Source organism: Capsicum annuum, chromosome 4, assembly GCF_002878395.1.
Source record: "Capsicum annuum cultivar UCD-10X-F1 chromosome 4, UCD10Xv1.1, whole genome shotgun sequence".
NCBI lineage: Eukaryota > Viridiplantae > Streptophyta > Magnoliopsida > Solanales > Solanaceae > Capsicum > Capsicum annuum.
Genome location: NC_061114.1, coordinates 228,090,492 through 228,105,161, shown reverse-complemented (window position 1 = coordinate 228,105,161; position 14,670 = coordinate 228,090,492).

Sequence of the window (14,670 nt, the reverse complement as noted above, 5' to 3'; positions counted from 1 at the left end):
ACTTGCAAATCTGATAAAGTCTGATTTCTGTATTAGTCTGTGTCTGTTATGGCATTTTGTCTGAGTTGGTATAGTCATACCAAGACTTGCAAGTCCTATTTCTGAGCCATAGTGTCATAAGGCGATCTTTCATAAAGATATAGTTTCAGACCACCCAAACATGTAATTTGCATAAAAGATTTCATGTTCCGAAACTCAAGTCAAAACCATGCAAAAACCTTCATCAAACATATGGTGGTCATGTACCTTTGGAAAAATCATGCACTCTTTCATTATATGTATATTAAATATTCACAATACAAACAGCCGTCTCTTTAATTCAAATACCATGTTCAAACCATACTGTAAATCAAAAGTTTCATAACATGCTCTCCAAACAATTCATATTGTATAAAAATAAGTAAACAATTATAGAAAAAGAGGAATTTCATGTAAATCATTCTCTCAACTCATATTTCAAGACAAACAAATATATACATATACATATAATTTTTGAATCACTCTGGGGAAAAGCCTAAAGGCCAAAACGATATCATTAAAGCTTCTAAAACATGAATATGTACATGAATTCGAAACCCCTTTCTTAAAACATGATTTCTATGCCCATGAGATTTTAGGAAAACCCTGCGTACCTCTATTTAGGAAATTAATTGGTGATTCTTGAAGCTTGCGGATTGGGGATTCCGAATCTGTAATCAATTTTGAAAACCTATAGTTGAATCTTGAGTTGTTTGGGTTTTTCTTTTGAAACCCTTGAGAGAGTTCTTGCGAATATTTGGGGAAGGTATGTGTATTATGGTTATTTGGGAGATTAATCCCGTGTTTAAGCTGATAGGGGAATGAACAATTACTAAAATGCCCTTAATTTCCTAGAGAAGGATGAAAAATTGGCCTGGGGCGATCTAGCAGGCGCCGCCTGCCCAATCGCACTGCTATAAGCAGGCGTTGCCCGCTCTATTGTGGGCTGAACTCCCAGGCTAGGTGATCTTCCAGGCGATGCCTGCAGGTCGCGGACCCTCACTGGATTGGCACCCAAACGTGCCTTTATGCTCGTCTAAAAATTTCGGAACTCACCCGATACGTACCCTTTACTTCCCCGATCACAACACAATAAAAATTTATAAAATCGGAGGTTGGGAAGACTGAAATGTTGTATCCCAAAGATTACCAGCTAAAATGATTCTAAGTTCTCATTACACTTAGAAAATTTTTCAAGTTTTAAGTCTAAGACCACACTACTAAGAGTTAGTACATGCACGATTTTTACGGGGCATTACATTATCTCCCCCTTGGGATCATTCATCCCCGAATGATGGGTAGGAACTTTTTGAAGCCTCAAAAGGTATGTAATAACGTGGACACGACATGTCCCACATTAAAGAATACACTAATCTGAAACATGACCATATGGCTGGAACTACTGATATTCAGAATTCTTATATCGGACATGCATATCTGATGCATGGAATACATGACTGAAGGTACTCATAAGTTGAGTTCTCATAATGAACATGTATATCTGATGCATGGATTTGTTATTGAGTAGTTCTCATGAACGCAGAACTGAATACACTGATAAGATGAATTTTTTCTATCGTACATGCATTTCTAATGCATGTATATCTAACTGAACTGACGTATGAACGTATGACTGAATACTCAATGATAACTGGTGTGAAGCTTGTAATAAGAACTTATGCATGCAACTGGATGGGGTATCTCTCCCTTGGGACCCTATATCTCTCTATGAATGCTCAATTCACTAAGATACTGGAAAAAAACTGAGGCGATGCACAAGGCACCTACGAATTGAATCATAACTCTGGAAATCTGAATCTAATGCATGACGCATGAACTGAGCTATACTCGCAACCACTAGTATACTCTATCTTGGAATAGTAACATGTCTGAGATTTTGGGTAGCATGAATAAATGAAAAGACGAGAAAACAAGTCATGCGAATCTAACTATCTGACTGTTAAACTGACTTACTGGCTATACAGATTGAATTATGCTGGACCCTCATACTTGACTGGAGTATCTCTTTAACACTCTCTCTAAAGAAGTTCTAGCAGTAATAGGGAGCCACGAATCTTGGGTATGGATTACTCAAGACATCCCACTAAGGAAATCACAACATTAACACTACTCTGCAGCATGGAATATAGACAGATAACTCACAAACTATGATAGAATTACCATTCCTTAGGCAATGCAACTTCTTACTTTCAAGCTTAGCACACTTCTCGAATATCCCTTAACTACACTATTCTCCCATACTCATTCAATCCATCATAACATTCTCATATGAGCATTGACAAATCTTACTACTAATGTCTAAAATAGCTCAATCCTTTCACCGTGATCAAGCCAAACTCTAAGTCACAAAATACAACATGCCACACCATGCTATTATTCTAAACCATATGATGCAACCTTCTATATCTCTTTTAAAGATCACATCCTAAGAATTACATGCCTTACCACCTCAATGAATACCCTGAACTCTTAATATGAAGTCGCTAGCGCATGCAAAGTTTCTTTAGAAAAAAAATCCCAATATGTCATTCAAGCCTATCTTTATAATCACATATGAATTTCAAAGCAACCACTCTTAAAGACATATTTCACATAATCTCTAAACCATTGTCAATATAATCCCCACACGCTACCTTAAGAACACACACACACAAACTTTTCCACTAACCATCACATGTATCGAAGACTTGGCCCCAAATCTTACTTCACACTTATGGCCCTATCTAAACAAGCATACTATGATTTCCCATCAATAAGAACATTTACTCATCACCACTATCATCACATAAGGAGGAGTCACTAAAAGGTTAGAACATAAGATCTTAAAACATGGAAGGATATTATGTGAGACTTGACACTTAACGGAGACCTGAGGAATAATGAATCAACATTAGGGATTCATTAAAGTGATTTGAATTAAGAGTAAACCCGTCTCTAAGCTGAATCTCGCTAATCATTTGGTGTGTATCATGAGTTATGGGAACTAAGCACATTATTAAGAATGAGTACATAAGTCATGATCTGTATGACCTCAATTTGGAGTTCATAACATATGGAATATGATTCTGACTACTGAATGAACTGGAAATCCTCATTGTTGAACTGGGAGAGTACATGATTCTCTATCATATGCATGAACGTGAACTGATCATGGACTAAATCGTAAGGCATGAGTAGGTATTGGGATAACTAAAAAATACAGAGATATGAATGGGTTGAGTCTCACCCTCACTTTCTGACGTTCTATATCATACTTACATCACTACTAGAATTTGAGAACCTGACTTGGTTATTTGTTCTACCATCTCCCCTTTAGCTTTAAGCCATCACCTTAGGTCTGAGGAATACCTTACTAGACTCTAAAATGAACTACACTTACTGCACTCTGGGGTCTGGAAAACAACAATACACGCATAGCATGGAACTTAACCCGAATGGCCCCACCTGAAAGAGAAAAACCCACTGGTAATAATACCTTCTGAGATACACTCTACCGTTCTATAGCCACCAATAGTCATCATATAATACTTGCACATTTACTAACTTTGGGTCTTCAGCCACCTAGCAACTCAATGGTACCACTAGCCACACATAACAAGTCATAGCCTTAGAAAAAAAAATGTACCGCATCTTTATATCACCTTGGGCATACTTCTACATCATACGTACCACATCATCCTTCATTACAAATCAATTAAACTTAAGCTCTTGCATACACTGTTCAAGCCTATTAGTCCATTTCCACAAAACTAGTACTATTAATCAAGAAATCATCACTTTCACCTTCATGGACATCAACTGTTCAAACTTAATGTCTAGTGCTAAACATGATTTACAACTCAATTTTATACACAATTCTCACAAAACATATATCATTAATCTTAAGCCACTATTCTTACAACCACATTCTACATTTAAATTCAAGCCTATAGCCTAGCATCAATCATCTACCACCAATGAAGAATGCAACATAATATACTAGTCCATCAAATTGGGACATTCTACCCAAATATCTCAAAAATCTACTACATACCTTCTCACAAGTAGTACTAATTTACAACTACCAACGAAAAGAAGGTCAAGGGGGTTAAAGTCACATAAAAGACATGATCAACCTTAATCTTAAATTATAACCCCAAACAATCTTATCTACTTACGGCTTTCACACATCACACTTAACTTACCAAAGTGTACATTTAGACTACCTTCAAATTCCACAAAATACCATGAGTCTATAATCTTAACTTACTGACTAACCCATCCATTTTCATACTTCAAGAAAATAAAAATTCACCTTGACTAATAACTCTTTCTCTACCTTCTACTAAACTAACACATCAGGATGTATCACTTCATTGCCAACTCAATGTCATGCAAACAGATTCAACTATACATATTTTCAACCAACACGAGAACAACAAGTTGAACAACACGTTGCTATTGAATCGAAATAGGCCTCACACGGCTTCACTAGACTTTGATTTTTGTGTTTTGAACAAGAAAATGGAATGAATAACAAAGAAACTATGCTAGTGAATCGAAAGAGCCCCACACGGCTTCACTAGACTTTTTAGTTTCATCAATACGATGATAAAATATTTTCAAGAGATAGAAACTTGGCACACATATTCCATAATCTGAGAATACACATCTTACTTTGTATAAAATAAAAATCTGAGTAAAACACTCCCTCCATAGACTACCATAAAATCCACACATGCTACTAGCTACCACATTCGTCTATCACTATAAAAAGGTAAATGATCCTCAAATATCTATTATTCAACAAAAATATTTATTTACACGAAAGTCACCCTTACTCTGACTTCTAACTTTGTGACTCCACATCACCAACTTCTTGGTCCAATATCACTACCAATAGGTCATGACAACAACACTTTAACTTATACTACTACTCGGGTGGAAATACAGTTATACATTGTACCCCCTGAAGCATGACATCTGTAACATAAATTTTTGTAAAGGGACTGAATACTCTTAATACTGCAGGCTGAAAAGCACAGTTTCACCAATATCAAGGTTCACACTAGAACCAATACACTCTGAAGCACTAATGGACTCTTCTCAAGTCCTTATAAAATTTGAAAATCTTAGATGACTCAATCCGAAGGGACAATACCATTTAGCCTCTAAACTTCTGTACTTGAATCAGCCCAATAATGAGACATGTCTGAGAACATCAGAGTAAGGAAAGAATTGGGATGACTTTACACTCATATAGGCAACACCATAGCAAGAATTAGTGTATCGAAGAGGGACATTCTGACTCCATAGCACGAAATAGAACATGAAGAAAAAGAGACATTCCTAAACTCCTAGTAGCCTCCTGCTTATAAGTGTAGCGCGCTACAAACTCATAAATAAGACTTTACCCGACATGATTTTGCAGACACCCTGAGACCATGAACCGTGCTCTGATACCAAGTTTATCACAACCCGAGCCGGGGCCCTAGCCGTGATGAGCATACCAAACCATGAAGGCCCGGAACACCCATCTAAGTCTGGTAATCATGCATAACATCCATATAATAAAAATATGCGAAAATATAGTCTAATACAGAAACATGGTCATAAAACTGAAAATTGAATAGTAATGTCTGACTCAGTCCGCGAAATCTCTACTAAACTAAACAATACTATCTGAAAATTGGGACAAGACCCCAAGTATACCGAACCCAATAATAATGATAAATGTCTGAAAATGATTAGGCCTTCTGAAGTATAGAAGGCTCACCACTGAATTCTGCACTGCTGTCTGAAAAGATCTACTGCTGATTAAGACCACTAGACTAAGCTTCAGATCTTGGAAGGAGGGGGGGTCAGCACAAAAGCACTGGCACGCGAAGCAATCCAAAATACAGTATGTATTTAATAAATGAGAGCGATTTAACAATACTTCAAACGTGAAATAGTTTTCTGAAAACACATGGGCATCATTCAAAAATCATAAGACATTCTTGTCAAAATAGTTTCAGATCTTTGTATTACTTCTGATTTAGGTGGCACTCACCTACAAGTCTAATATTCCACGGGCCATATGAAATCCGCCATTGACTCGGTGGGGAATCCCCTAACCCAAGTGCGCTACAAGGGTTGGAGTGTCTGATTCTGATACGCCACACGACAGTTAAGTCAGCGTATAATTATATACCCTAATCGGCAAATCATGGTTTTAGGAAATGAGTTATCTGAACTTAAGACTTCTCCGGGGAACCACCAAAGCTCTCTTTATGCCCTGTTTTATCCTTTTCTGAACATGCATCATTCTGAAGTTCTAAAACATGCAAATCCGATAAAGTCTGATTTCTGTATTAGTCTGTGTCTGTTATGGCATTTTGTCTGAGTTGGTATCGTCATACCAAGACTTGTAAGTCCTATTTCTGAGCCATAGTGTCATAAGTGTGATATTTCACAAAGATATAGTTTCAGACCACCCAAACATGTAATTTGCATAAAAGATTTCATGTTTCGAAACTCAAGTCAAAACCATGCAAAAAACTTCATCAAACATATGGTGGTCATGTACCTTTGGCAAAGTCATACACTCTTTCATTATATGCATATTCAATATTCACAATACAAACAACCCTCTCTTTAATTCAAATACTATGTTCAAACGATAGTGCAAATCAAAAGTTTCATAACATGCTCACCAAACAATTCATATAGTATAAAAATGAGTAAACAATTATAGCAAAAGAGGTATTTTATGTAAATCATGCTCTCAACTCATATTTCAAGACAAACACATATATACATATAATTTTTGAATCACTTTGGGGGAAATCCAAAAGGCCAAAACGATATCATTAAAACTTCTAAAATATGAATATGTACATGAATTTGAAAACCCCTTTCTTAAAACATGATTTCTATACCCATGAGATTTTAGGAAAACCCCGTGTAACTCTATTTAGGAAACTAATTGGTGATTCGTGAAGCTTGCGGATTGGGGATTCCGAATCTCTAATCAATTTTGAAAACCCACGATTGAATCTTGAGTTGATTGGTTTTTATTTTAAAACCCTTGAGAGAGTTCTTGAGAAAATTTGGGGAAGTTATGTGGATTATGGTTATTTTGGAGCTTAATCCCGTGTTTAAGCTGATAGGGGAATGGACTGTAATGCCCTAATTTTTTGAACCAGAATGCTACACGGTGCTCATGACCTCGAAGGACCATAATCTAACCCATGACTCATACCTGTACCTGTATACTGTAAATCATGACAATATAATGCGAAAAACATGCACAATAGGCCATAAGGTTCAACTAAAATGTGTATATCAAAACAACATCCGTGGGGTAATAAATACCCAAAACAACTGAACACAATTCCAAATACTTAATACTGAATTTGATAACTAAATCTGAAAGTAAATCTAAAAGCCTCTAAGTACTTTCTGAATAAGGAGTTGAAGGAACATATCTCCAACTAACTCCGTAAAACTAAAATGATAAAATAAATGAATAAATCAAATCATATTGTCCTCGAATAGATGAGGACTCACTATATCTCTACGACTGGAATGCTACCGCTACTGCTGGTCTGGAGCTCATGTATCTGGACCTATGGTGTAATATAAAAGAAAGCACCATAGCTCAAATGCGTCAGTACAACAGGAGTACTAAGTATACGAGTGAGGTATGCTAAATGAACATGGGTTTCATGCATGAACAATGCAAACTAACTGACTGATATGAACATGAGAGTGCAAACATGCATACATAGAAACTGAGAGCATGAATGCGTGATAGCTAGATTTGTAATCTAATACATAGTTTACTGATAACTAGCATAACTGATACTATAATTCTGATAACCTGGGTGACTATAGCTGACAGTCCTAAATTTGATAGAACTATCTGAGTTTCGTACTATGATTAAGTTTGACTGTATCTGACAGTCTTGATATACTGAAATCTGAAAAACTATTTGAGTTCGTTTACTGAGACTGAGTCTGAAACTGTGGGAGGTAGTTGTTTAACCGATATGCCCCATGTACGCCAATATGGCTAAGTTGGGGTCCAATCTCTTCCCCGACTGGAGGGGTGTCAATACTGTGCCACCGGTAAGGACAGTTGTGAGTGACCCTTATCTGGCAAGTACTCAAGGTGAGAATGGTGGGAACCTAAACTGATAGGTTAAGCCACCTCATCAACCCTAATCCAAAAGGTTATGATGTCTCAACCTATATTGGCTATGTAGTTCTGGAACACGAGGATGACTGCTAAGAATCACACCCTGAACTGGCAGGTGAGTCCCCATACTCGGGTTCACTCGGTGCTAACTTCTAGTCCCATCTGGAGGGACTGAACATGATTTAACTGACTGTACATGGACTGAATAACTGACATCCGTTGACTGATGGAGTAGTACTATTATCTGAGAGTTAACTGAGATCATGAGATTTCTGATATTTCTTGAGTCACATGACTGACTGAGTTCTATAGATTATAGCTTGACTGAGATTATCGTGGCAACATGACATAGCTCTAGGCACACAACTATATTTTTCGGGTACGAATACCCCCAGGACTCGATAGAAGGAAATTGACACATATGACATGACTTGATCACAAGATTGGAGTCCACAATTCACAATATCATAAGTAAAGGATAGCATATTTCATGGGTTTATTCAACATCTCAAACATTGTAGGAAAAAACACGGATATAATTCGCATACATAATTCATATTTCCATCATCATACATGTTTCATGCCACTACCATAAGAATACATAAATAACATGGAAATTCATATTGAAGTGTATAGCTAACATAGACTTGTCATTTAGATATCATGGAATCATGTAAATATGAACTTCTAGCATCCTAGGCATTTTATCAAACACCTTGCATGCATTCTCTAAGGCATAGGTGGATTTCATACTTGCATTATATCAAACCACCCAAAGTTCATGATTTTCGACCAACAACTACATATATTCCATGAAAACATCCTTAGATATCATCTTGAAACTTAAACATCAATCATCAACATGTACATGCTTATATCACCACAAAAAGTTTTCAAAATAACATTTAAAAATATGATTCTTGAGCTCTATGAACGAATTGAATCCATAGATGAACACTATGCATACCTTTGAATAATAATCCGCGAAGATTGTAGTGAAATAGGCTTGGAGTCGAAAACCCCTAATTAAACCCTAGACTTGTTCTTGGTTGTTCTTGAGAGAAATTTGATGAAACTACAATATTTTGGTGAAAAATGGTTTTAATCCCGTGTTTAAGACTATATATAGGGTAGGGAAAATGTCCAAAATACCTTTTAAGATATGGAGGTTGAATGCTGAAAACTGGGTACCCACCGGACTGGTAGGGCGGCGCCTTGCTCTCCCTCCCTCTCTAAGAAGGGCGGCGCCTTGATTAGAGAGGCTCTCTAAGCTTGACGGCACCCCGTAATTGTGGAGAGCTGCTGGTTTGAAATCCAAACGTGCCCTAAACGGAGTCCAAAAATTCTGAAACTTACTCGGGATGTACTACAACCTCGCCCTATCACAACGCAACTTGAAAATCAAAAAACAAATGTCGGGAAGGTCATCAAATAATTTTCCGAAGTTTGTAGGTCTAAAATGATACTAAGTGTTGAACACTTATGAAAATTTGCTAAGTCTTGAAGCTTGTTAAGCCAAGAGAGCTGAATTCGGATGCAACGATTTTGCGGGGTCTTACAATATCTCCCCCTTGGGAACATTCGTCCTCGAATGAGAAACAACTGAGAGGGGATACAAGACAACAGAACTTGAACTGAACATGAAGAATGGAAACACGATCTTATGACCGACATGCTAAACATACTGAACTCATGCATATCTGATGCATGGATAACTGAGACATGAATGCGTAACTGAGCAATCTGATAAAATGAGCTTCTCGAGATGAGAATGCATATCTAATTCATGACCTTATAATTCAACTGATACATGAATGCATGATTGAGTATGCAACGGTAATAGATACCAAGTTTAAACTGGGGACGTGAACATGAAACTGAATAAGCTTAAGGAGAGCTGTTACCTTGAACTTGATTTGAATTTGCAGAGAAGAGGTGAGGGTACTTGGTACACATATATGCTTCTGCTTCCCAACTAGATCCCTCATGAGACTGATTTCTCCAAAGAACCTTGACTAGAGGGACTTCTTTGTTCCTCAATCTACGTGTCTGATAGTCTAAAATTTCAACTGGAATCTCTTCATAAGAGAGGCTGTTTTAAACTTCAATGCTATGAATAGGGACAACAACTGCAGGGTCACCTGTGCACTTCTTGAGCAAATATACATGGAAGACTGGATGGACTGAGGCTAGATCTAAAGGAAATTCAAGCTCATAAGCTACCTTGCCGAAGCGACTGAGAATCCTGAAGGGATCGATATATCGGGGACTGAGTTTCCCTTTCTTGCCGAACCTCTTCACTCCCTTCATGGGAGAGATCTTAAGATAGACAAAGTCATTGACCTTGAACTCGAGATCCTTTCTACGAACATCTGTATAAGACTTCTGTCGGCTCTGAGCATCCCGCAGTCTCTCTCTGATCAACTGAACTTTCTCTAAGGCGTCGAATACTAAGTCAGGATCTATGACTAAGGCCTTACTAACTTTGAACCAACTGATTAGAGATCTACATCTCCTACCACAGAGAGATTTGAATGGAGCCATTTGAATGCTGTAATGAAGCTATTATTGTATGCAAACTCAATCAAAGGCAAGTGGTCATCCTAACTTCCCTTGAAATCAATTGTACACGCCCTTAGCATATCTTCAAGAGTCTGAATGGTCCTCTCTGGTTGACCATCTGTCTGAGGATGAAACGCTATGCTGAGATGGACTTGGGTACCGAGACTCTTTTGGAATGTTTTTTAGAAGTGAGAGGTGAACTGGGTACCTCTATCTGAGATGATAGATGCGGGAACACCGTGTAATATGAACAACTCCCTAATATAGAGTTTGGCATAATCCTCAGCTGAATAAGAAGTACGAACTTGAAGGAAATGGTCTGACTTGGCCTTTCTATCTACAATGACCCAAACTGAATCATGCTGATGACGAGTTCTAGAAAAACCCATCACGAAGTCCATGTTCACTTTTTCCCACTTCCAAGTAGGAATGGTGAACTCCTACATGGAACCGCTAGGTTTCTGATGCTCTATCTTAACCTGTTGATATGTAGATCACTTATCCACAAACTCTGCAACATCTCTCTTCATCTCACTCCACCAATAGATCTCCCGCAGATCACGGTACATCTTGGTGGCCCCTAGATGAATGGAGTATCGCACACCATGCGCTTTTGCAAGAATTCACTGCCTCAATTCATCTACACCTGGGATGCACAAACGACCCTGACAACGAAGAACACCATCTCCCTCTTGGGAGAAAACCTAAACTTTCTGATTCAAAACTGACTCTTTCAGCTTGACAAGGCTACGATCCCTGTCTTGATTCTCTTTCACTTCGGAAACTAGAGATGACTCTTAACTACTCTGAACACATACACCACCCCCTGAAGAGTTGACTAAGCGAATGCCTAGTTTGGCAAGCTGATGGATTTCCTGGGCTATCTTTTTCTTGCTATCCTCAATGTGAGAAATACTACCCATGGAGAGTCTACTGAGTGCGTCGGCCACAACATTGGCCTTTCTTGGATGGTAAAGGACACTCATGTCTTAATCCTTCAAGAGTTCTAACCACCTTCTCTGACGAAGATTGGGATCTTTCTGGGAAAAGACATACTAGAGACTCTTATGGTCTGTGAAGACGTCTATATGAACTCCATATAAATAATGTCTCCAAATCTTTAGAGAAAATACCACGGCTGTCTGGAGGCGTAGGCTATGAGCTTACCATGCTGCATAAGGACACAACCTAAACCTACTCTGGAAGCATCACAATAGACTACAAAACCATCTGAACTATCTGGAAGAGCTAGAATATGAGCTGAGGTAAGTCGAGTCTCCAACTCCTGAAAACTCTTCTCGCATGAATCTGACCACTAAAACTTAATCTTCTTCTGAGTCAATCTGGACATGGGAGATACAATAGAAGAAAATACCTCGACAAACCATCTGTAACAGCCAGCCAAACCCAAGAAACTCCTGATATCTGATGGAGATAAGGGTCTGGTCCAATTTCTTACCACTTTGGTTTTCTGAGGATCTACCCTAATGCCATCACCAGAAATAATATATCCAAGGAATTCTACTGATCTTAGCCAAAATTCACACTTGCTGAACTTAGCGAATAACTGATGATCCCTGAGAGGCTGAAGAACAATTCTGAGATGGTCCGAATGATCACGCTCTGTGCGAGAATAGACCAAGATATAATCTATAAAAACTATGACGAACATGTCCAAGTACTACTTGAACATCCGGTTCATCAAGTCCATGAAAGCTGCAGGGGCATTGGTAAAACCAAAGGACATGACTAGAAATTTGAAGTGACCATACCAAGTATAAAAAGCTGTCTTTGGGATGTCACATTCTCTACCTCTGAGTGGATGATAGCCTGATCCGAGGTCTATCTTAGAGAAGTAACTGGCGCCCTAAAGTTGGTCGAATAGATCATCAATACTGGAAAGAGGATGTCTATTCTTGATTGTGACTTTGTTGAGTTGATAGTAATCAATCCACATCTTGAGAGAACCATCTTTCTTATGCACGAATAAGACTGGCGCACCCCATAGGGACACACTGGGCCTGATGAATCCCTTATCTAAGAGATCCTTCAACTGATCTTTTAGTTCTTTGAGTTATTTTGGTGCTATTCTGTATGGCAGAATAGAAATAGGCTGAGTATCCGGAAGAAGGTCTATGCCGAAGTCTATTTCCCTTTCGGGAGGAATGCCTAGAAGATCTTTGGGGAAGACGTCTGAATATTCATTAACCACTAGAACTGTTTCAAGGGAGATTCGGAACTAGAATCTTTAACATGCACGAGATGATATACATACCCCTTAGAAATCATTTTCCTTGCCCAAAGGTAGGAAAAAAGCTGACCCCTGAATGCTGAAATGCTACCCTTCCACTCTAGGAAGGGCTCATTCAGGAACTAAAACTGAACTATCCTATTTCTACAGTCAACTGTGGCATAGTAGGAATGAAGCCAATCCATGTCGAGAATGACATCAAAATCAGTCATCTCCAACTCGACTAAATCTACTAACGTGGATTTCTGAAATATGATAACCAAGCAGTTCCTGTATACCTGCCGGGCTATGATAGTTTTACCCACTGGGGTAGAGATTGAAAAGGGCTCTGTTAAAATTTTGGGACTGATTCCGAAATTGCCTGCTATGTATGGAGTGACAAAAGACAAGGATGTACCTGGGTCTAGCAAATCATAAACATGAACATGGAAAATCTGTAACATACTAGTAACGACATCAGGAGAATTTTCCTGATCTTGTCAGGTCTGAAGAGCATAGAGCCTATTTGGGCGTTGCCCACTGGTGGCACTGGAAGTGGCACCCTGCTGGTTTAGGCGATTGGACTGTGCTGCGGAATAATTTTACTGACCCTAAAGACTTGACTGCGGACGCTCCCTAATCCTGTGGACTGACTTGCCACAACCAAAACAGACATCACTACCGGCTCTATAAATACCTTTGTGGTTCTTACCACAAGTCTGACAAAGGGGATTTGTTCGGGTACTGCTAACACTGCCCTGAGATTTAGAGCCTAGTGCTTTGTCTCTGTAGCTGTCTCTGAACTTTGGCACTGGAGCACTGACGGAGGAAGGAGCTGGAGCTGCTGACTTAGTACGAAACTATGAACGGTTTCCTCCCTTAAATCTGGGTTGAGAAAAATTAAAATTGCCTAATTTTGCTCTCTTGTTTTATTTATCCCTAGTCCTAACCTTCTATACTCTATCTGCTAGGCATGGGTCATGAGTCTGGATAAGGTCATATCACTGTTAAGCATCATAGATCTACACTCATTTACCATGCTATCATTGACCCTTGACATGAACTTGCTCATTTTAGCCCTGTTGTCTGCAACCACATGAGGGGCATATCTGGCTAGCTGAGTAAATCTGAGAGAATACTCTCTAACCATCATATTTCCCTTCCAGAGGTTGATAAACTCAAGAACTTTGGCCTCCCTCAGATCTTGGGGAAAGAATCTGTCTAAGAAGGCTGTGACAAATTCTTTCTACTTAACCAGATCTGCATCATCTAACCTCTTGGATTTCCACTGTTTGTACCAAGTATGAGCAACATCTTGTAATTGGTATGCGGTTAACTCGGCACTCTAACAAGAAGTGACCCCCATAATGTCAATGACCTTCTGTACTTGGTCAGTGAACTCCTGAGGGTCTTCCTCAGACTTAGATCCATGGAACGATGGAGGGTTCATTCGAGTGAAGTCCCGAATCCTAGCTGCGGCTGAGTTGGCTAATGGATTAGCTGGAATAACTAGTAACCGTTCATTCTGGGCAGCCACAGACTGAGCAAGTGTGGTGAATGCGGCTCTAAACTCTGCATGAGAAACATGTTCGCCCAAAGGATCTTCGGGCTGATGAGCTGGCTGGCTTCTTCTCTTTGGGGCCATATTCTTTGAAACAAGAGAAGAACGGATTAGACT